Source organism: Trichechus manatus, unplaced genomic scaffold (genome assembly GCF_000243295.1).
Source record: "Trichechus manatus latirostris isolate Lorelei unplaced genomic scaffold, TriManLat1.0 scaffold00387, whole genome shotgun sequence".
In the NCBI taxonomy this organism is placed as follows: Eukaryota; Metazoa; Chordata; class Mammalia; order Sirenia; family Trichechidae; genus Trichechus; species Trichechus manatus.
In genome coordinates this window covers 107,856-127,728 of record NW_004444323.1, presented here as the reverse complement: position 1 = coordinate 127,728, position 19,873 = coordinate 107,856, and positions in this window count along the sequence as shown.

The following is a 19,873-nucleotide window of genomic DNA, read 5'->3' as shown; positions in this document are numbered from 1 at the left end:
GAGGAAATACATTTCTGTTTGTTAAAGCCATCCACTTGTGGTTATAGCAGCACTAGATAACTAAGACAGCATCTCTCATTAATATTTTTAAAATATTTTTCTTAAATGAATAATCACTTTTTTGGTTTTTTTTTGTTTTGTTTACTGGATCAGCAGGAACTGGACTATTTTTATCTTGCAAATGCCCATGGAGCCCTGTCCCCTCCAGATTCATGAGAGGTAGCTAACTTATACCTAACAGAAAAAAATATACTGGCTCTGCTTATGTTATAATGCACCCTTCAGAGTGAGGCTTAAGGAAGGAGGAGAGAAGGCGTTAGGTCTGTTTCTTCCCCTTTTCAACTTCATGCACAGCACACACACACACACACACACACACACACACACACATCAATCACAAACAAGAAATACTCGTTCAATGAATGAATGAATAAATGAATGAAGAGACCAAGACACTTTCTCGTCCTCATTTCCATCAGTAATACTTATGGTAACAATTCAGAATTTTGGTTCAGATGGTGAGGGAAGGATAGGTGGGAGGTGAAAAAAGCAGAGAAGGAAATAATAAAGAGGGGAAATGAATGTGCAAAGGAAAAGTGGGCTGAAAACCTGAGTTATTGCTATAAAGCAGACTTCGAAAAGCTGATAGATTTTCCAATTAAACTTCCTTGGTGTGCTCCCTTCGGTTAGATCATTTATTTTCAATTTTCTTTTGTGTTCATTGGAGTATTCAGGTGTATCATCCAGGTAGTTTTGATAAGTTATAATTATTTATAATAATCCATTTCATCAATATTCAAAACTTTTGGCACAGAACTATATTTCATGTTGTTACTACTTTTTTTTTTTCCTTCATTCCCATTATTTAACGTCAGTTCTCATTTCATTGTGTTTGTAATTGCATCATCTCTCTTTCTTGATTAAATCTTGGCAACAAAAGTGTCTATTTTATTGATGTTTTCAGAGAAAAAGCTTTGGTTTTATGATGAAATTTGAGCTTTTTCTGTTGTCTTTTATTTTCTACTTTCTCATTTACTCTTATTTCTATTACTCTCTTTTCTACTTTTTTGAGTGTATTTCTTTTCTATCTGGATCCTTATTTTCCACCCTTAGTTATTTTATTTTAATGTTTTTGTTTTTATTTTGACAGGCATTTAAATTTTCACCTCATTAAAATAGTTACATATGAAAAATTTATTAATGAAAATTAGATTTCCCCTCTGTATGTTCCTCATTTCTACTCTCTAAAAAAAATAAATCATTTTAAACTTTTTTTTAGCAGTTTCTTCTCTTACTTTTCTACGTACTTATTATTTATCAAATTGTACCAGTTGATATCTCGTAAGCATTACTGAAGTTGTTCACGATGCTGACACCTGTCGATAATCTAGAACTCTCTGTTTTCTGTTTGTTTCCTGGAGCTATCTTTCCTGGAGTCCTCTGTTTCCCTACTTTAATCTGGACTCTACCTTATAAAGGACAGCTGAGCAGCTGGCATCTTAGCAGTTCTCATCACTTCTTCCCTACTTGGGAACTGCTAGATTTGGGGTTCTATTTCTTCTTCATTCTAAATTATGCTCTTGTGGAAGCACATCTACCTGCAGTTTCCTAAGAACTGGTTAAGAGATAGTAGCACTTAAACTCATTGCCATCAAGCCGATTCTGACCCATAGCGACCTTACAGGACAGAGCAGAACTGCCCCATAGGGTTTCCAACGAGCGGCTGGTGGATTCGAACTGCTGACCTTTTGGTTAGCAGCCGGGCTCTTAACCACTGCGCCACCAGGGCTCCAGTAGTACTTAGTCATTGAAATTTCTGAAAAAATCCCAATAATTCTGCTTCAGAATTTTAGAAACATTGCTTATTTTTGCTTCTTAAAATGTGATACCACTTAACTTACGTTTTTCGTACATCATCTTTTACTGTTATTTATCTCCTCTAGAAACTTAGAGATTCTTTTTTCTTTTTTTTTTTGCTTTTAAATTCACCACCTGTCCAGTTTGTTCTGCCTATTTTCTCCAACACTCTTGATTTCCTCTCTTATTTTCCATTTTTCTTTTTGTACCATTTACCCCTCCCCCTTTACTCCTTCCCTCTTGCCCCTGGTAACCACTCGTGAACTTTGGTCTCTATACATTTGCTTTTTCTTGTCTTTTCTTATAAGTCCTTTATATAATATTTGTCCTTTTGTGATTGGCTTGTTTCGCTCAGCGTAATGTCTTCCAGCTCCATCCATACTGTAGCCTGTATCAAACTTCATTTCTTCTACTAGCTGAGTAGTAGTCCATCGTATGCATGTACCACATTTTGTTTATCCATTCACCTGTTGCTGGGCATTTAGGTTGTTTCTACCTTTTGGCTGTCGTGAATAGTGCTGCAGCAAACATTGGTGTACAAGTCTCTTTTTGAGTCTCTGCTTTCAAGTCTTTTGGGTATATACCAAGGAGTGGAATTGCTGGGTCATCTAGCAGAACTATTTTTAGTTTTTTGAGGAACTGCCACACGTTTTCCACAATGGCTGTACCATTTTGCATTCCCACTGACAGTGGAGAAGGGTTTCAGTTTCTCCACATCTTCTCCAACACGTGTTATTTTCTGTTTTTTTTTTAATCTTAGCCACCCTACACCTTAGTGGGAGTGAAATGATATCTCATTGTGGTTTTGATTTGCATCTCTCTGAGGGCTAATGATGCTGAGATCTTTTCATGTGTTTGGTGACCATTTGAAAGTCCTCTTTGGTGAAATATTTATTCAAGTCCTTTGCCCAGTTTATGATTGGATTGTCTTTTTGTTGTCAAAGTTTTGTGTTTATTTTGGTTACTAGATTCTTGTTGGATACGTGGTTCCTGAAGATATTCTCCCAGTCAGTAGCTTATCTTTCCATTTTTTTGGTAGTCTTTTGATGAACAAAAGTTTTTAATTTTTATGAGGTCCCATTTATTTATTTTGTTTTTTGCTGTTTGTGCTTTTGTTATTATATTAGATAATCCATTGTTGAAAGCTAGGCCTGACAGCATTGCCTCTGCTTGTTGTTCTAAGAATTTTATGATTTTAGTTTGCACATTTAGGTCCGTAATCTATTTTGAACTTGTTTTTGTGTATGGTGTGAGGCTTGGATCCTGTTTCATTTTTATCCATATGAAAATTCAATTTTCCCAGCACCATTCATTGAAGAGACCTTTCTTTCCCCATGGAATGGACCTAGCACCCTTTTCAAAATTCAGTTGACCATAGATCTGTAGGTATATTTCTTTGAAGTGAAGTGAAAGCTTACAATTCAAGTTAGTTTCTCATACAAACATTTATACACACGTTGTTATGTTACCCTAGTTTCTCTCCCTATACTGTGACAGCACACTTCTTCTTTCCATCCCAGATTTCCGGGATCCATTCAACCAGGTCCTAACCCTCTTTGCCTTCTCATCTCGCCTCCGGACAGGAACTGCCCATTTAAGTCTCATGTATCTACTTGAGCTAAGAAAGACACTCTTCATGAGTATCATTTTATCTCCCATAGTCCAGTCTAATCTTTGTCTGAAGAGTTGCCCTCGGGAGTGATTTCAGTTTTGGGCTAACAGAGAGTCTGGGGCCATGTCTTCCAGGGTCCCTTCAGTCTCAGTCAAACCATTCAGTCTGGTCTTCTTACTAGAATTTGAGTTCTGAACCCCACTTTTCTCCTGCTCCGTCAAGGACTCTCTGTTGTGTTCCCTGTCAGGGTGGTCATTGGTGGTAGCCAGGCACCATCTAGTTCTTCTGGTCTCAGGCTGATTGAGTCTCCAGTTTATGTGAACTTTTCTGTCTCTTGGGCTAATATTTTCCTTGTGTCTTTGGTGTTCTTCATTCTTCTTTACTCCAGGTAGTTGGGACCAATTGATGCATCTTAGATGGCTGCTTGCTAGCCATTTTATTAGACATCGTCCTTGATGCCTGTGTCATATCAGGAGAATATTCCAACTTATTCTTGGAACCATCTTATATTCGGAGATGTTCCCCTGAGTAGAAAAACTGAGAAAAGGGGAGGATATGGCCTAAAAAAGGGGGGAAAGAATACTTAAGACACAGTGAGCTGTTGCTCATTTCTTTGTAAACAATAGCTGGATATTTATGTCTAAAATAGTTATCAGAACCTTCCCTAAACCAAAAAGGTAAATTATCCATGAGAGTGCGGTTCACTGACAAATGTATGCTGCTAAAATGAGTTAGACTTGGACTTCATCTTGGCTCTATCACTTACTGGCTATGTATTCACTGGTATCTTACTTAATACAACTTGGTATCTGATTCCTCTTATGAAAATACTGATGTTAATATTTATTTCATTTAGCTATTGTCAGAATTAAAAAAGAAGATGCAAACAGAGGTTAGGTACCATGCTTAGTGCTAATAATGTTGCAAAAATCATTAATTCCACTGTTTTTCCTCAGAATTTCTACAGCCTGGTGTTAAAAAAGAGAGAAACAAAACAAAATAAGCATAAACCAAGTCAGCATGACCTTACCAGTAAACAGCAAGTTTCTGTACCTATGGTTTAGAGATTCAGGGTAGAATCTTCAGAAAACTGGAGCTAGAATAGGCACAGGTGTTTCTTTTCCATACCTCTAATTTTTCTGATTATAAAATAAATAGGTGAACATTAGAGAATACACTAAAACTCAGACAAGTATGGACTAAAAGCAAAAACTAAGCCATATCCTTCCATGTAAGAAAGTCACTTTTTTAAAATAGATTTTATTACCTCTTCTTTTCTTTTTTTTTTTGTTTATTGTTGTAGTTTAAGTGAAAGTTTACGTTTCAAGTTAGTCTCTTATACAAAAATTTATACATACATTGTTATGTGATCCTAATTGCTCTCCCTATACTGTGACAGCACACTCCTCCTTTCCACCCGATTTCCCATGTCCCTTCAACCAGCTCCTAACAGTCTCTGACTTCTCATCTTACCTCCAGACAGAAGCTGCCCATTTAGTCTCCCCACAACTTTTCCAACATTTGTTATTTTCTGTTTTTTTGATTAGTGCCAGTTATGTCAGGTGAGATAGTATCTCATTGTAGTTTTGATTTACATTTCTGTAATGGCTAATGATGGCAGTATTTCCTCATATGTCTATTAGCCACTTGAATGTCTTGTTTGGTGAAGTGTCTGCCCATATCCTTTGCCCATTTTTTGATTGGATTGTTTGTCTTTTTTGTTGTTGAGATGTTGAAGTATTCTATATATTTTAGAGATTATCCCTTGTTGGATATGTTGTCGCCAAAATTTTTTTCCCAGTCTGTAGGTGGCTTGTGGAGCCCTGGTGGCATAGTGGTTAAGAGCTCGGCTGCTAACCAAAAGGTTGATAGTTCAAATATACCAGCTGCTCCTTGGAAACCCTATGGGGCAGTTCTACTTTGTCCTCTAGGGTCATTACGAGTCAGAACCGACTCAACGACACCTATCAAAAACAACAACAAGGTGTCTTAGGCTGGGTTCTCTAGAGAAGCAAGACCAGTAAAGCATATACAAAAATATTTAACCAAAAGACCTGTTGCCGTAGAGTTGATTCCAACTCATAGTGACCCTATATAGAGAGATTTATATTAAGGAAATGACTCATGCGGTTGTAGAGTCTAGAAGATGGGTCAGTCTGGAGGCTTCTCCTGATTCACATAACCACAGCGGCTGTCGAATCCAAGATCGGCAAGTTGGACAACAGGGCTCTGGCTCACAGGCTGCGAAGATTGATGTATTCCAAGATAGGCAGGTAAGATTACAGGTAAGCTGCTAGCTCAAGTCTCAAGAACTGGAGGTCAAATGAACAGGAGCCAGCTGTAGGATCCAGTGCAAGCAAAATCCCAGGAGCCTTGCCAGAAAGTCCACTTATATTGGATGCAGACCGCACCCACGTGGAAATGCCCTTTCAACTGATTGGCTACTCAAAGCAGATCCCATCATGGAAGTGATCACATTATATCAGATCTCATCATGGAGGTGATCACATTATTATACAACTGCCAAACCACATCATAACTGCCAAACCACAGAGAATCATGGCCCAGCCAGGTTGACACGGAACCTTAATGATCACAGTAGATTCTCTTTTTACTCTTTTGGTGAAGTCTTTTGATGAGCACAAGTGTTTAATTTTTAGGAGTTCCCCAGTTATCTAGTTTATCTTCTGATGTTTGTGCACTGTTCATTATGGTTTGTATTCTATTTATGCATTAAGACCCTTAGCATTGTCCTTATTTTTTCTTCCATGATCTTTATTGTTTCAGGTTTTATCCTTTAGGTCATTGATCCATTTGGAGTTAAGTTTTGTTTATGGTGTGAGGTATGAGTCCTGTTTCATTTTTTTTTACTGATGGGCATTCAGTTTTGTCAGCACCATTTGCTAAAAAGACTGTGTTTCCCTGATTTAATGGACTTTGGTCTTTAGTCAAAGATGAGCTGATCCTAGGTGAATGGATTTACATCTGGATTCTGGATTCTGTTCCATTGGTCTATGTGTCTGTTGTTCTACCAGTACCAGGCTGTTTTGACTACCATGGTTGTATAGTAGGTTCTGAGATCAGGTAGTATGAGGTCTCCTACTTTGTTCTTTTTCTTCAATAATGCTTTGCTTATCCAACGTCTCTTTCCTTTCCATGTGGCAGAAAGATGTTGCAGTCTGCTCCCATAAAGATTACAGCCTTGGAAACCCTATTGGGCCATTCTACTCTGTCCTTTGAGTTGAAATTGACTTGACAACAATGGGTTAGATTTCCTTTCCATGTAAAGTTTGTGATTCATTTTTCCATTTAGAATTTTTTTTTCCCTTTCAGAATGCTGTTGGTATTTGATTGGATTGCATTATATCTGTAAATAACTTTGGGTAGAATTCAAATTTTCACGATGTTGAGTCTTCCTATCCATGAGCACTGTACTTTTTTCTTTTATGTAGGTTGGTTTTGGTTTCTTGCAGTAGTGTTTCATAGTTTTCTTTTTATGGATCTTTTACATTTCTGGTTAGATTTACTCCTAAGTATTTTTTTTTTTTTTAGGATCTATTATAAATGATATTGTTTTCCTGATTTCCTTTTTGAAGTTCTCTTTGTTGGTGTATAGGAATCCAACTGATTTTTGTATGTTAATCTGGTATCATGCTACTCTGCTGGGTCTTTCTATCCGTTCCAGTAGTTTTTTTGTGGAATATTTGGGGTTCTTTATGTATAGGATCATATCATCTGCCAATGCGGATAGTTTTACTTCTTCCTTTTCAGTTTTGATGCCATTCGTTTTTTTCTTGCCTTATTGTTCTAGCTAAGACTTCCAACACAATGTTAAATACTAGCAGTGATAAAGGGCATACTAGTCATGTTTACGTTCTCAGGGGGAACTTCCTCAGCCTCTCTCCATTGAGAATGATGTTAGCTGTTGGTTTTGTATAAGTACACTTTATTATGTTCAGGAATTTCCCTTCTATTCCTATTTTATTGGGTATTTTTATCAGGAATGAGTGTTGGACTTCATCAAATGCCTTTTCTGAGACAATTGAGATGATCATGTGATTCTTTTCTTTTGTTCTATTTATGTGGTGGATTACATTGATTGATTTTGTAATGTTGAACCGTCCTTCCATACCTGGTATGAATCCCACTTGGTCGTGGTGTATTATTTTTTTAATATGTTGCTGAATTCTATTGGCTAGATTTTTGTTGAGAATTTTTGCATCTGTATTCATGAGAGATACTGGTCTATAATATTCTTTTTTTTGTGGTGTCTTTTCCTGGCTTTGTTATCAGGGTTATGCTGGCTTGATAGAATGCATGTGAGAGAAGTCCTCCCTTTTCTATGCTCTGAAATATTCTGGTTAGTACTGGTGTGAGCTCTTCTCTGAATGTTTGGTAGAATTCTCCATTGTAGGTTTCTAGGCCAGAGCTTTTTTTTTTTGTTGAGAGTTTTTGTTATTACCTCTTCAATCTCTTATCTTGTTATGTGTCTTTTCAAATTTTTTATCTCAGTGTGTGTTAGTTTAGGTAGGTAGTGTGTTTCTTGAAATTTGTCCATTTCCTCTAGGTTCTCAAATTTCTTGGAGTACAATTTTTCAGAGTATTCTGTTATGATCCTTTTTCATTTCAGTTGGGTCTGTTTTAATGTCCCCCATCTCATTTCTTATTTGGGTTATTTGCTTCACTTCCAGTTTTTCTTTTGTCACTTTGGCCAATGGTTTGTTGATTTTGATGACATTTTCAAAGAACCAAGTTTTGGTCTTGTTGATTCTTTCTGTTGTTTTTCTCTTCTCTATTTCATTTATTTCTGCTCTAATCTTTATTATTTCCTTTCTTCTGGTATCTGTTGGCTTCTTTTGCTGTTCTTTATTTGTTTGAGTTGTAGGACTAACATTTTGATTTTGGCCTGTTCTTCTTTTTTGATGTGTGCATTTATTGCTTTAAATTGACCTGTGAGCACTGCTTTTGCTGTGTCACAAAGGTTTTTGTAAGATGTGTTTTCCTTCTCATTTGATTCTAGGAATTTTTTGATTCCCTCTTTAGTTTCTTTTATTACCCAGTTGTTTGTCAGCAAGGTGTTATTCAGTTTTCATGTATCTGATTTTTTTCTCGCTCTTCTTGTTATTGATTTCTACTTTTATGGCATTGTGATTAGAGAGAATGTTCTGTGTTATTTCAATATTTTTGATTTTATTGAGGGTTGCTTTGTGGCCTAAAATGTGATCTATTCTGGAGAATATTCTATGTGTACTGGAAAACAATGTATACTTTGTTGCTGTTGGGTGGACTGTTTCATATATGTCTATGAGGTCAAGTTGGTTGATTGTGGCCTTTAGATCTTCGTGTCTTTGTTGAGTTTCTCTCTAGATGTTCTTACCTAGATTGGTGTGTTGAAGTCTTCTACTATTATTGTGGAACTGTCAGTTTCTCGTTTCAGTGCTTTTAGAGTTTGTTTTATGTATTTTGGAGTCTTGTCTTTGGGTGCATAGATATTTATAAGAGTTGTGTCTTCTTGGTGGATTGTCCTTTTAGTCATTATTTAATGTTCTTCCTAGTCTTTTATGGTTGATTTTGCCTTTATGTCTATTTTATCTGAGATTAGTATTGCCACTCCTTCTCTTTTTTGGTTACTGTTTGCTTGATTTTTTTTTTTCATCTATTGATTTTTAATATATTTAATATATCAAAAATATATTAAAATATTACATTAAATATATTTAATATGTTAATATAGTTTATATATTAATATAATGTAATAATTAATATATTTAATATACATATATATATAAACCTTTTTGCCTAAGGTATTTCTTTGTAGACAGTATATTGATGGGTCATGTTTTTTTTTAATCCATTCTGCCACTCTCTGTCTCTTTACAAGTGTATTTAAGCCATTTACATTCAGTGTTTTATCAATAGGTATGAGTTTATTGATGTCATATGTTTTGCTTTTTTTGTGATGCTGACATTTTCTTTGTTCCTTATACTTTCCTCTGCTAAGATCCTTTTGTTTGTGGATGTTCTTTTTGCCTTTGTTATAACAGATTTTTTGTTTACTAAGTCTTTATGTTCTTCTTTTTTTTTATTTTGACGAATAGGTTTGTTAACTTTCTTTGTGGTTACTTTGATATTTACTCTTATCTTCCTAAGTTTGAACCAGCCTTTTATTACTGGATATCATCTTGACTTCCTCTATATTTGAAAGTTCTATACCTACACTGTTTCTTTCCCCTTTTATTGTTTTGATGTTATCATCATTTACAGATTTCCTCTCTGTTTCTCTGCTTTAAGTCTTTCAGCTTTGTTTTATTATTGTGTTCTTTACGTAGGTTGGCACCTGACTGATGCTCTCCTGTGCCCTAGACTCAGGTTTTTTTGTCTGATGTTGTTGGTTCTCTAATTGAAGGATTCCCTTTAACATATTTTGCAAGTTTGATTTGGGTTTTACAATTTATTTTAATTTTTTATTTATCTGGAAATGTCCTAATTTTTCCATTGTATTTGAGAGAGAGTTTTGCAAGATATATTATTCTTGGTTGGCAGTTTTTTTTTTCTTTCAAGGCTTTATATATGTCATCCCATTGCCTTCTTGCCTGCATAGTAATCAGAGCTTGGTCTTATTATTTCTTTGGTGTGTAACTTTTCCTTTTCCTTGAGCTACTCTATGGAGTCTTACTTTGTCTTTGGTTTTGGAAAGTGTGATTATGTCTTCATGACTTTCTTTTGGAGTTCATTGAGCTTCTTGGATGGTCAGCTTTTGGTCTTTCATGATATTTGGGAGGTTTTCTGCCAGCAGATCTTCAACAATCTTCTCTGTGTTTTCTATGGTCTCCCCCTGTTCTGGAATTCTGATTACTTGCAAATTTTTGCTCTTAAATGTGTCCCACATAATTCTTGGGTTTTCTTCATTATTTTCTCTTATTTTTCCTCAAAAAAAGTGGGATCCATGGATTTGTCTTCAAGCTCACTGATTCTGTCTTGCATTGTTTCATATTTGTTCCTAAACTCTTCTATTGAGTTCTTCATTTCTGAAATTTTGTTTCTTATCTTTTGGATTTCTAGTTGCTATTTTTGTATGATTTCTAATTGTTTATTTATTCAGACATTTTGTTATTGTATTATTATTTTCCTGATTTCTTCTATTGCTTTGTCTGTATTTTCCTTGATTTGGGGTATGTTTTCATTATTTTTTTGTGTGTGCGCTTTCCATGATTTTGTCTATTTTTTCCTTGATTTTGTCTGTGTTCTCCTTGATCTCTTTCCTAATCTCTTGGAGAGCTTTAAATATTAGTGTTTTGAATTCCGTATCAGGTAGTTCCACTGCCTTTCCTTCTACTGGAGTGTTATCTGATTCTTTATTTTGGTCACTTGCTGGAGCTATCTTGTCTTGCTTTTTCATATGTTTTGATATTGTCTGCTATCTCTGAGACATTAAGGTATTATTTTCTTTATTTATTGTGTTTGTTTTGTTCTAATTTTTTTTTTAGATATGTCAGGGTGGGTAGACAGGGCCTGCTTTGTTGTTTACTTGTCTGTGGACCTGTTAGCTTTCACCAACTTGTCCAGGTCTGCAGTGGAGCAGCAGGCAGGCAAGCTTGCTTTGCTGTATGCTGGTTTGTTGAGGTGGCTGAGGATGGACTGATCAGGCACCGTCTGCCTCCTGACGTTGGTCCAGTAGTGTGGGAGTGTTTACAGCCCCTTGCCAGATGGGCGGGGTTGTCAGACAGGGAGTATTGTGGTTCACTTCCCACCATTTGGCAGCTGGCTAAACGGTGGGAGAGGAGGGGCCGTGTGGGTCCATTTCAGTGGTGGGCTTCAGCACCAGCAATGCTGTAACCTTGGTGGTCTGGCAGGGGTTGGTGGGAAGTGGAGGGAGGTGGTGTATGTGGCTCTGTTAGATGGAGAAAGAAAAGGAAAAAAGAAAAAATGGTGGCATGGTGGGGGTTGGTGAGTGGCGGCAGGGCAGATCCAGGACAAGGGAGGGGAGGTGATGTACAGGGCTAGGTGGGAGGGATAAATAAAAGAAAGAAAAAAAATGGTGGCACATTGGGGGCCATCTGGTGGGGACAGGACAGACCCAGGGCAGCTGTGAGCTGGTGCACCAGTGGCTCTCTAGCCACTGTGGCATGGTGGGGGCTGATAGGCAGGGGTGGGGTGGCATAAAAAGGTAGGTGAGAGGGAGAAAGAAAAGGAATAAAGAGAAAAAAATAAATAAAACAAAATGGTGGCACAGTAGGGCCCAGAAAATGGGGGCTGGCAGGAAGGGAGGGAAGGTGGTGTACAGGGCTAGGGGGGAGGGAGAAGAAAAGAAAGAAAAAATGAAAAAAAATGGCAGTAAGGCAGGAGCTGGAGAGTGGAGGCAGGATAGACCCCAGGAGACGGAGGGCTAGTGGCTCTCTAGCTGTGGCAGCATGGATGGGGTTCAGTGCAAAGGTGGTATACGGGTTAGGTGGGAGGAAGAAAGAAAAGAGAGCAAGGGAAAAAGGAAATACAAACAACAAAAAAATATGGTGGTGTGGCAGGAGCCAGCAGGTGGAAGCTGGGTAGACCCAGGGTGGCGGCAGGCTGGTGACTTTCTAGCCATGGCTGTGCAGTGGGGGCCGGTGGAAATGTGGGGGGAAGTGGTTTATGGGACTAGGTGGGAGGGAGAAAGAAAAGGAAGAAAGGGGAAAGAAATAAGAGCCACATGGCTGGAGGGGCAGGAAGGCCTGAGGGAGAGCTTGTACTGTGGATCCCAGCCGTTGGGGCTGCCAGGATGCAGGGCTTCTTGCTTCAACTCCCTAGAAGGGTGACAGGTGGAAAAGTGTGTTTCTTTGGTTACCGGCTGCTCTGTCTCCTTTTAGGAGCTCCATGAAGTTGCTTTCTCATACTCCCTGACTCGTTCTCTGTTTTCTGTCAGTTTCTTCTTCCATTCAGTATTTGATCTAGCTCTTTACCCCTTCATTGGATGCTTAGGCTTCCAAGATTGATGCATTTATCTATTTTACTTAGTTTTTCAGGTCTTTGCTGCAGAGGAACAGCATGGCGCATCTGTCTAGGTCACCATCATGTTGGCTCTGCTTTCCCCCAGAACTTTTTTTTTGTTGGAAGATTTTTGATCATTGATTCCATATCTTCACTTGTTATGGGTCTGTTGAAACATTTCTTTTCAGTCAGTTTGGGTAGGTTGTGACTATCTAAGAATTCGTCCATTTAGTCTAGGTTATCCAGTTTGTTGCCATACAGTTGTTCATAATATCCTGTCCTAGTTCTCTTTATTTCTATCGGATCAGTTGAAATGTCCCCTTTCATTTTTTTATTTTCGTTATTTTCATCTTTTCTTTGTCAGTTTAGCTAAAGATTTGTCAATTTTATTGATCTTATCAAAGAACCAACTTCTGGCTTTATTGAGTCTCTTTATTGTTCTTCTGTTTTCCATTTTATTCATTTTTGCTCTGATCTTTGTTATTTCCTTTCTTACAGTAGGTTTAAGTTTAGTTTGCTCTTCTCTTTCTAGTTCCTGGAGTTGTCGGTTAGGCTGTTAATTAGAGATCTTTTTTTTTTTTTCATATAGGCATTTATTGTTAGAAGCTTCCCTCTGAGTACTGCTTTCTCTCTATCCCATAAGTTTTGGTATGTTGTGCTGTTATTTTCATTGGACTCTAAGAAATTTGTGATTTCTCTTTTGATTTCTTCCTTGACTCATTGGTAGTTTAATCGTGTGTTGTTTAATTCCCATACGTTTGTGTATTTTCCAGGCTTTTTGTTGTTGTTGATTTCTAGCTTCACTCCATTGAGGTCAGAGAAAATGCTTTGTATAATTTCAGTCTTGTAAAACTTACCAAGACTTGCTTTGTGACCTAAAATTTTGTCTATCCTGGAGAATGATCCCTGTGCTCTGGAGTAGAACATATATTGTGCTCTTTTTGTGTGTTCTATATATGTCTGTTAAGTCTAGTTGGTTTATAGCGCCATTTAGGTCCTTTATTTCTTTGTTGATCTTTCTAGGTATTCTGTCCAATATTGAAACTCGTGTATTGAAGTCTCTAACTTATTTTCCATTTTAAATGTGTTTTCTTTAAAATTTGTTGAAGATTTCCTTGATCTTATATTCCAATTCTTCTATCTATTATTTTAGTATTATTTCTTATATTTTTTAATTTCAAGAACACCTTGTTATTCTCTTTTTCATAATATCATGTTCTTATTGTATGGAAGTCAACCTTTTCTTTCTTTTCTGAGGATATTAAAATTATTTTTATAGTTTTCTGAATTATCGCCAACCCCTCTTTCTTATTTCTTTGCTTACATGATATGGTCTATGTCTTTTATCTTGGAGTCTTTCCTCACTGGACTGATGATATTCATCTGCTAGTCATTCACAGTCAAGAATGATGATTGGTTATTCTGTGATTGTAGAGGCAGTGTGTTGCTTGATGTGCCTCTTTTTTGGGTCATCGTTTGGTACACAAATTGCCCAATTGGTGGTGGGCTCCCACATGCCAATCTCTGGAAGATTTTTTCTCTAGACTTCTTCAGTTTATTTAGAGAAGTTTCTGCCAATCTCCCACTCTGTGTGTGCTATAGAGGAGCAAGATTGGAAGAAGTGGGTAAGATTGTCAGCCTATGTGTATGTCTCTATGTCAGAGAACGTTTTTGGGATTTCCCAAAATTCAAAATGCAAAGCTTGACTTAAACCCTATTTTGATCCACACATCTCATCCTACCTTCTGCTGAAGCACTTGTGTACCCAAGACCACACTACATTGAATTTCTTCACAGAATAAACCTCAAACCTCTTACCTGAAATTGAGGATACCTTGGATACAAGGGATAAGGGAGATAACTCAAAACTCAAACCATTCCATACAGAATTTGAGCCATTCTCCTTATCTTCAGCCTCATGCTCTACCCGTTTTCCATGGTATGTGTGTCTCCAAGACATGAACACTGCAGAAATTATGTGGGGAAATCTGGTTTCTTTCTTACAGGCATGCCTCTCACAGATACAGCATGTTACTGTTTCTTCCACTCTGTTATATAAGTTAATACTCCTCCTTTAAATTTTTATATTCTAAAAACTATAGCATGCTAATTTTCCTGACTAAAAGTCCTTCCAATTCCAGGTTTGGAAGTATCTCTCCTGGGCATCTGAGCACCTAGAATGGTTTGATAGTTTTTGTTTACTTAGACATAAGGTGATCTTAAAAGGGGAGGGAGAAACTGGCCACCTAAGCAACATCCTTGAGTGACACTAACCTGGGTCTGAAGTGGACATATCAGCAGAGAATAGACAGAACTATGTGGTAAGCTAATTTATCTTTAAGGTTCCACCCGACTTGTCCATCAGGCATCCTCCTCCCTTCTAAAACCATTCTTATTAACTGTGTGCCCTTAGTTCTTTCTAGCTCGGAGCGGGGAAGATAATCATACATAACAGAATCTTGTACAGTTTAAGTTTATGTCTCAGTATTCTGGCTTCCTGTTATCTATATCCATGTTCCCCAAAATCAAATAAAAAAATACAGAGAAAAAAAATTATACATCCTCTTTCATAATGTATTAGGTGCCTTGTTCTCTGTTACGTAATAAGATGTGGATTAATCTGATAAACGAGCCCCTCTTGCTAATGTTAGATAATGAATTCTCTCGCTTCAGGAAAACAAACAAATGAAGAATTAGCCTGGATGAAATGCCCCTATCTATCTAAACAATAAGTCTATTAAAGATAGCTAACAAACAAGTAAAGAATTTTTAACATAACAAGTCATCAAATAAACACAAATTTTACCAATGATTTATATGTAATTCTTAATGATTAAAATAGTGTGGGAAGTGCTGCGTTATCAAAAACCCTAACACAATTGAATATTTCATTGTACAAGAAAACAGCTAGAGATTTAACTCATGACTTAAAACATTCACACACGTTGACTCATAATTTTCTTTTCTAGGACTCTTTCTTGAAGTAATGATCAGAATGAAGAAATATAATGTAAAGGTTATAATATATTCTTTGAGGCATTACTTATTACTTGAGCAACCTAAAAATGTAGCAGTGAGGGAGGAGTTAAAATGAATTTTAGTAAATCTATAAAATTAAATATTTTATTTACCACAGTCAGTTATGTTTCTGAAGAACAGTAAGTAAAAATAAGCCAAACAGAATATGTATATACAATTTATAGCACATCGATTAACATAAACAGGTAATTTCCATTTTCTTCTTTAAATCTATCTATGTTATATATTTCTTCAATGAATCCTAATGTTTTTTACAATAACAACAACTTTTAAAAAGAGAGAAAGGATTGGTAGAATAAAGATTGGTAGAATAAAGGGTTGGGAATGGGTTATTAAAGAATGACATTTCATGTTTTACACATCTTTACTGATCTATTTATAATGAGAATGTATAGCTTATGCAATTAATTTTAAATAAAAATAAGCATATAGATTTTGGGATAAGAAAATTATAGATTTTGTAGAGAAAATATGAAATTTCTTCTTCATTTGACTCATTCAAATATATTTTTAGCCAGTAATTTTCCATGTATGTGACACTTTTGGTACATCTTAATATTTCGAGGCTTGGTTCAATGTAATCAACCTATCCATGAAGGATCATTTATTTCTACTTTCAAGGCTTCCTTCATGTGAATACTGAATACTCAATTAAATGAATTAAATCCTCTAAGGTCTGGAGTAATGCCAGAGATAGAAAGAGATGATTACATTAATCCTAAGTTTTGGAAAGATTCGAGACAAACCATGAATATAAATTATATAATCTTTATGTATCTCACATTACTCTTAATAGAGAGGAACAAGGACATGGAGGGATAACTTAAAAAGGTTTAATCATTTCTGAAACAATATCATATATATAGAAGAATTTTTGAAGAATATATCTGACGAAAAGATTCCTCAATGAACTGCAGAACTTCTAAAGTCAGTGTTTTATGCATGAAGGAGCTGAGCTGTCCAACACCTACCTTCACATCCCTTGTTCCTCCATTTCCTTAACCCACCTGATATGAATTGCATAGTGTCCTCCAGAAAAATATTTTGAAGTCTTAATCCTCTGTAATTGTGAACCTGACTTTGGAAATAGTCTTTGAAGATGTTGTTAGTTAAGTTAGTTACTGGAGGAGGGTGGGTCTTAAACCAATCTGAGTGGTATCCTTATAAAACAGAAGTGTCAGAGACAGACAAAGAGAAAAGAACGCCATGTGAAGATGGAAGCGGATTTGGAGTGATAATCTACAAGGCAAGGAATGCCAAGGATTGCTGGTCATCATCAGAAGCTAGGAGAAAGTTATGAGATCTAGTCTCCTCAGCGCCCTTAGAAGGAATCAAAATGGCTGATAACCTGATTTCACACTCTTAGCCTCCAGAACTGTGAGGCAATACATTTTTTCTTCTTATAAGCCATTCAGTCTGACTGCTATAGCAGTCCTAGGGAAATAATACACCACCTCACTATTTCATCTTGCAGCCTCACCCTGACCATGTTTTGAGTGAAAATTGCCTTATCTCTTAATCTCTAAGCCAGTATTTTATGAAATCTCCAGCTGCCAGCCTTCTGTCTTGGATCACTCCTTCTTGTTTTTAGGACATTCTTGTCATTAACTTCTCTACTTGTCCTTATACCACAGTATTCTGCTGTATAGATTTCAGTTCCTAATCATTTTTGAATCATGGGCCACAATCTCAATTTCTTTTCCGCCAATACCTTAAAAACACTCCTCGAACCAACTCTGGACAAATTTAACTCTATCTCCACAATACTTGTGTCTTGATTGCTAAGCCAAAGTGGAGAAAATGACACAAAAGGACGGGTTGATTATTCCTTAATTCTTGGTCATTAATGTCAACATGTCTCAACGCTCAGCCTCGAAATTTTACCTTTTCTAAATTAAATCCAATAATCGCATCTTGAAATAGACACTTCAAACGTTATAGACTTATAACTTTGAGCTGTTCACATTCTGATTCTCTCTCTAATACTTTACACAGAAAACAGACACCATCACAGCATACTTCAATCAAAAAAAAAAAAAAAAATCCACAAAATTTCTTACATTTCCACCCACTCCTTTCTTGATCTCTCCCTTTTTAGTGGAAGAATTCTCCTGCTCAAAGGCCAACCCTTTAACGGTTTTCCTTATACTCTGGATACAGTTCCCTCTCACCTTCTCAAGAAACTTATGCCCAAATCTTTAACCCCTTCTTGTCTTCTTGCTCTTCACCTTCAACATATAAATATTGAATTTTTTCTTCTTTCTTAAAATTATGCTCCCTTTTCCACAAGTCCCACTCTTGCTGTAAGCTCGGAGATTCCCTCCTGCTTCCTTTTCTCTCTATACTTCTCAATGCCGAACTTATTTTAAAAAGTTAACCACATTTGTCTTGATTTACTGACTTCTAAATCTACTCACTTTCTAAATCTACTTCAAAAAAGATATTGTGCACGATAGTCTAGGGAAATATGTTCCTGCTAAAGTAATCAAGGACCTTGGTGTTGCTAATAGAAACATTTCTGTCCTTATCCTACTTGTTCTCCCAGCAGGAATGAACACAGCTTTTCACTCTATAAACTGTTCTGCTGGTTTTCATGACATTGTCTTTCATCCTCTTTTTCACTCTACTTTTCTGGTCATCCAATCTATCTTAGTCATCTAGTGCTGCTATAACAGAAATACCACAAGTGGATAGCTTTAACAAAGAGAAATTTATTCTCTCACAGTTTAGGAGGCTGAAAGTCTGAATTCAGGGCCCAGCACCAGGGGAAGGCTTTCTTTCTCTGTCAGCTCTGGAGGAAGTTCCTTGTCATCAATCTCCCCCGGAGGACACGCTTCGGTCCCAGGTCTGCTTTCTTGGTGGTAGGAAGTCCCTCTGTCTCTCTGCTTGCTTCTCTTCTTTATATCTCAAAAGAGATTGACTCAAGACACAACCTAATTTTGTAGATTGAGTCCTGTCTCATTAACATAACTGCCTATAATCTTCCATCATTAATATCATAGAGGCAGGATTTACAACACATAGGAAAATCACATCAGATGACAAAATGGTGGATAACCAGACAGTACTGGGAATCATGGCCAAGCCAAGTTGACACATATTTTTGGGGGACGCAATTCAATCCATGACACCATCGCCATATTCCTTGATGACTTAATTATTTCCATATGAGTATTTAACCTTTGACTTATTTATGGCTTTTGAAAGACTTGGTTCAGTGACCTGCATTTCTTATCTCATTCTCATCCAAGGCTTTCTCATGCACTTAAGCATTTTGATTAAATATATGTATGTATGTATACACATACAGTTGTCCCTCAGTATCTGCAAGAGATTAGTTCCAGGACCCCGGCAGATACCAAAACCTGTGATGCTCAAGTCCCTTATATAAACGGTGTAGTATTTACATATAACCTATGCACATCCTCCCGTATACTTTACATCGTCTCTAGGTTACTTATAATACTTAATACAATGTAAATGCTATGTAAATACTTATTTCATCACAAGTAAAGACTTGCTCTGGAAGGCAGTCTTTCTCTTCTAAGAGTTTCTTGAGCTTTTCTGGGGACGCTGATGCTGCCTGGGCATCAGCCTATGCAGTTAGCCTGTGATCTCTAAGTTCTTGAGGCTACAGAGTTTTACACAGTTAACCAGCCATCCCTTACTAGTCTTAAACTCCTTCTCACCTCTCCTCAACACCCTCTCACTTAGCCTTTGAGGGATTGCTTTGACCACTTCATTGCTTTTTAGGAGGCTTTTTTTTTTTGTTCCCAGAAACAAAAGGTGCACACAACGAAAGCAGTGAACTAAAGAGATGCGAGGCAAACAGCGCTCAAACAATGAGTGCTGGAGAGTGACTGAGGATTTGTGAAATGGCAGGAGGCCACAGCAGTGTATGCCTACACACCACTTCATTAGCATGGATTCAGCACAGTGCGCAGAGCATGAAAATTCAGGTTTTGCTTTTTGGAAATTTTTTTTCTCTGAATACTTTCAATCCGGGTTGGTTGAATCTGTGGACATGGAACTTGTGGATATGGAGGGCCGGCTATATATATATACATATAAAAGATGTTTATATAGACATATATATGTCTATATATTTGTTGTTGTGTGCCATCAAGCTGATTCTGACTCATAGTGACCCTAAGACAGAGTAAAACTGCCCTATAGGGTTTTCTCCATTGAAATCCTCATGGGAGCAGATTGCCAGGTCTTTTCTCCTGCAGAGTGGCTGGTGGGTTCAAACCACAGGCAGAGATTACGATTTACAACGCATAGGATAATCACATCAGATCACAAAATGGTAGACAACCAGACAATACTGTGAATCATGGCCTAGCCAAGTTGACACACATTTTTAAGGGACACAATTCAATCCATGACAACCCTCAACAA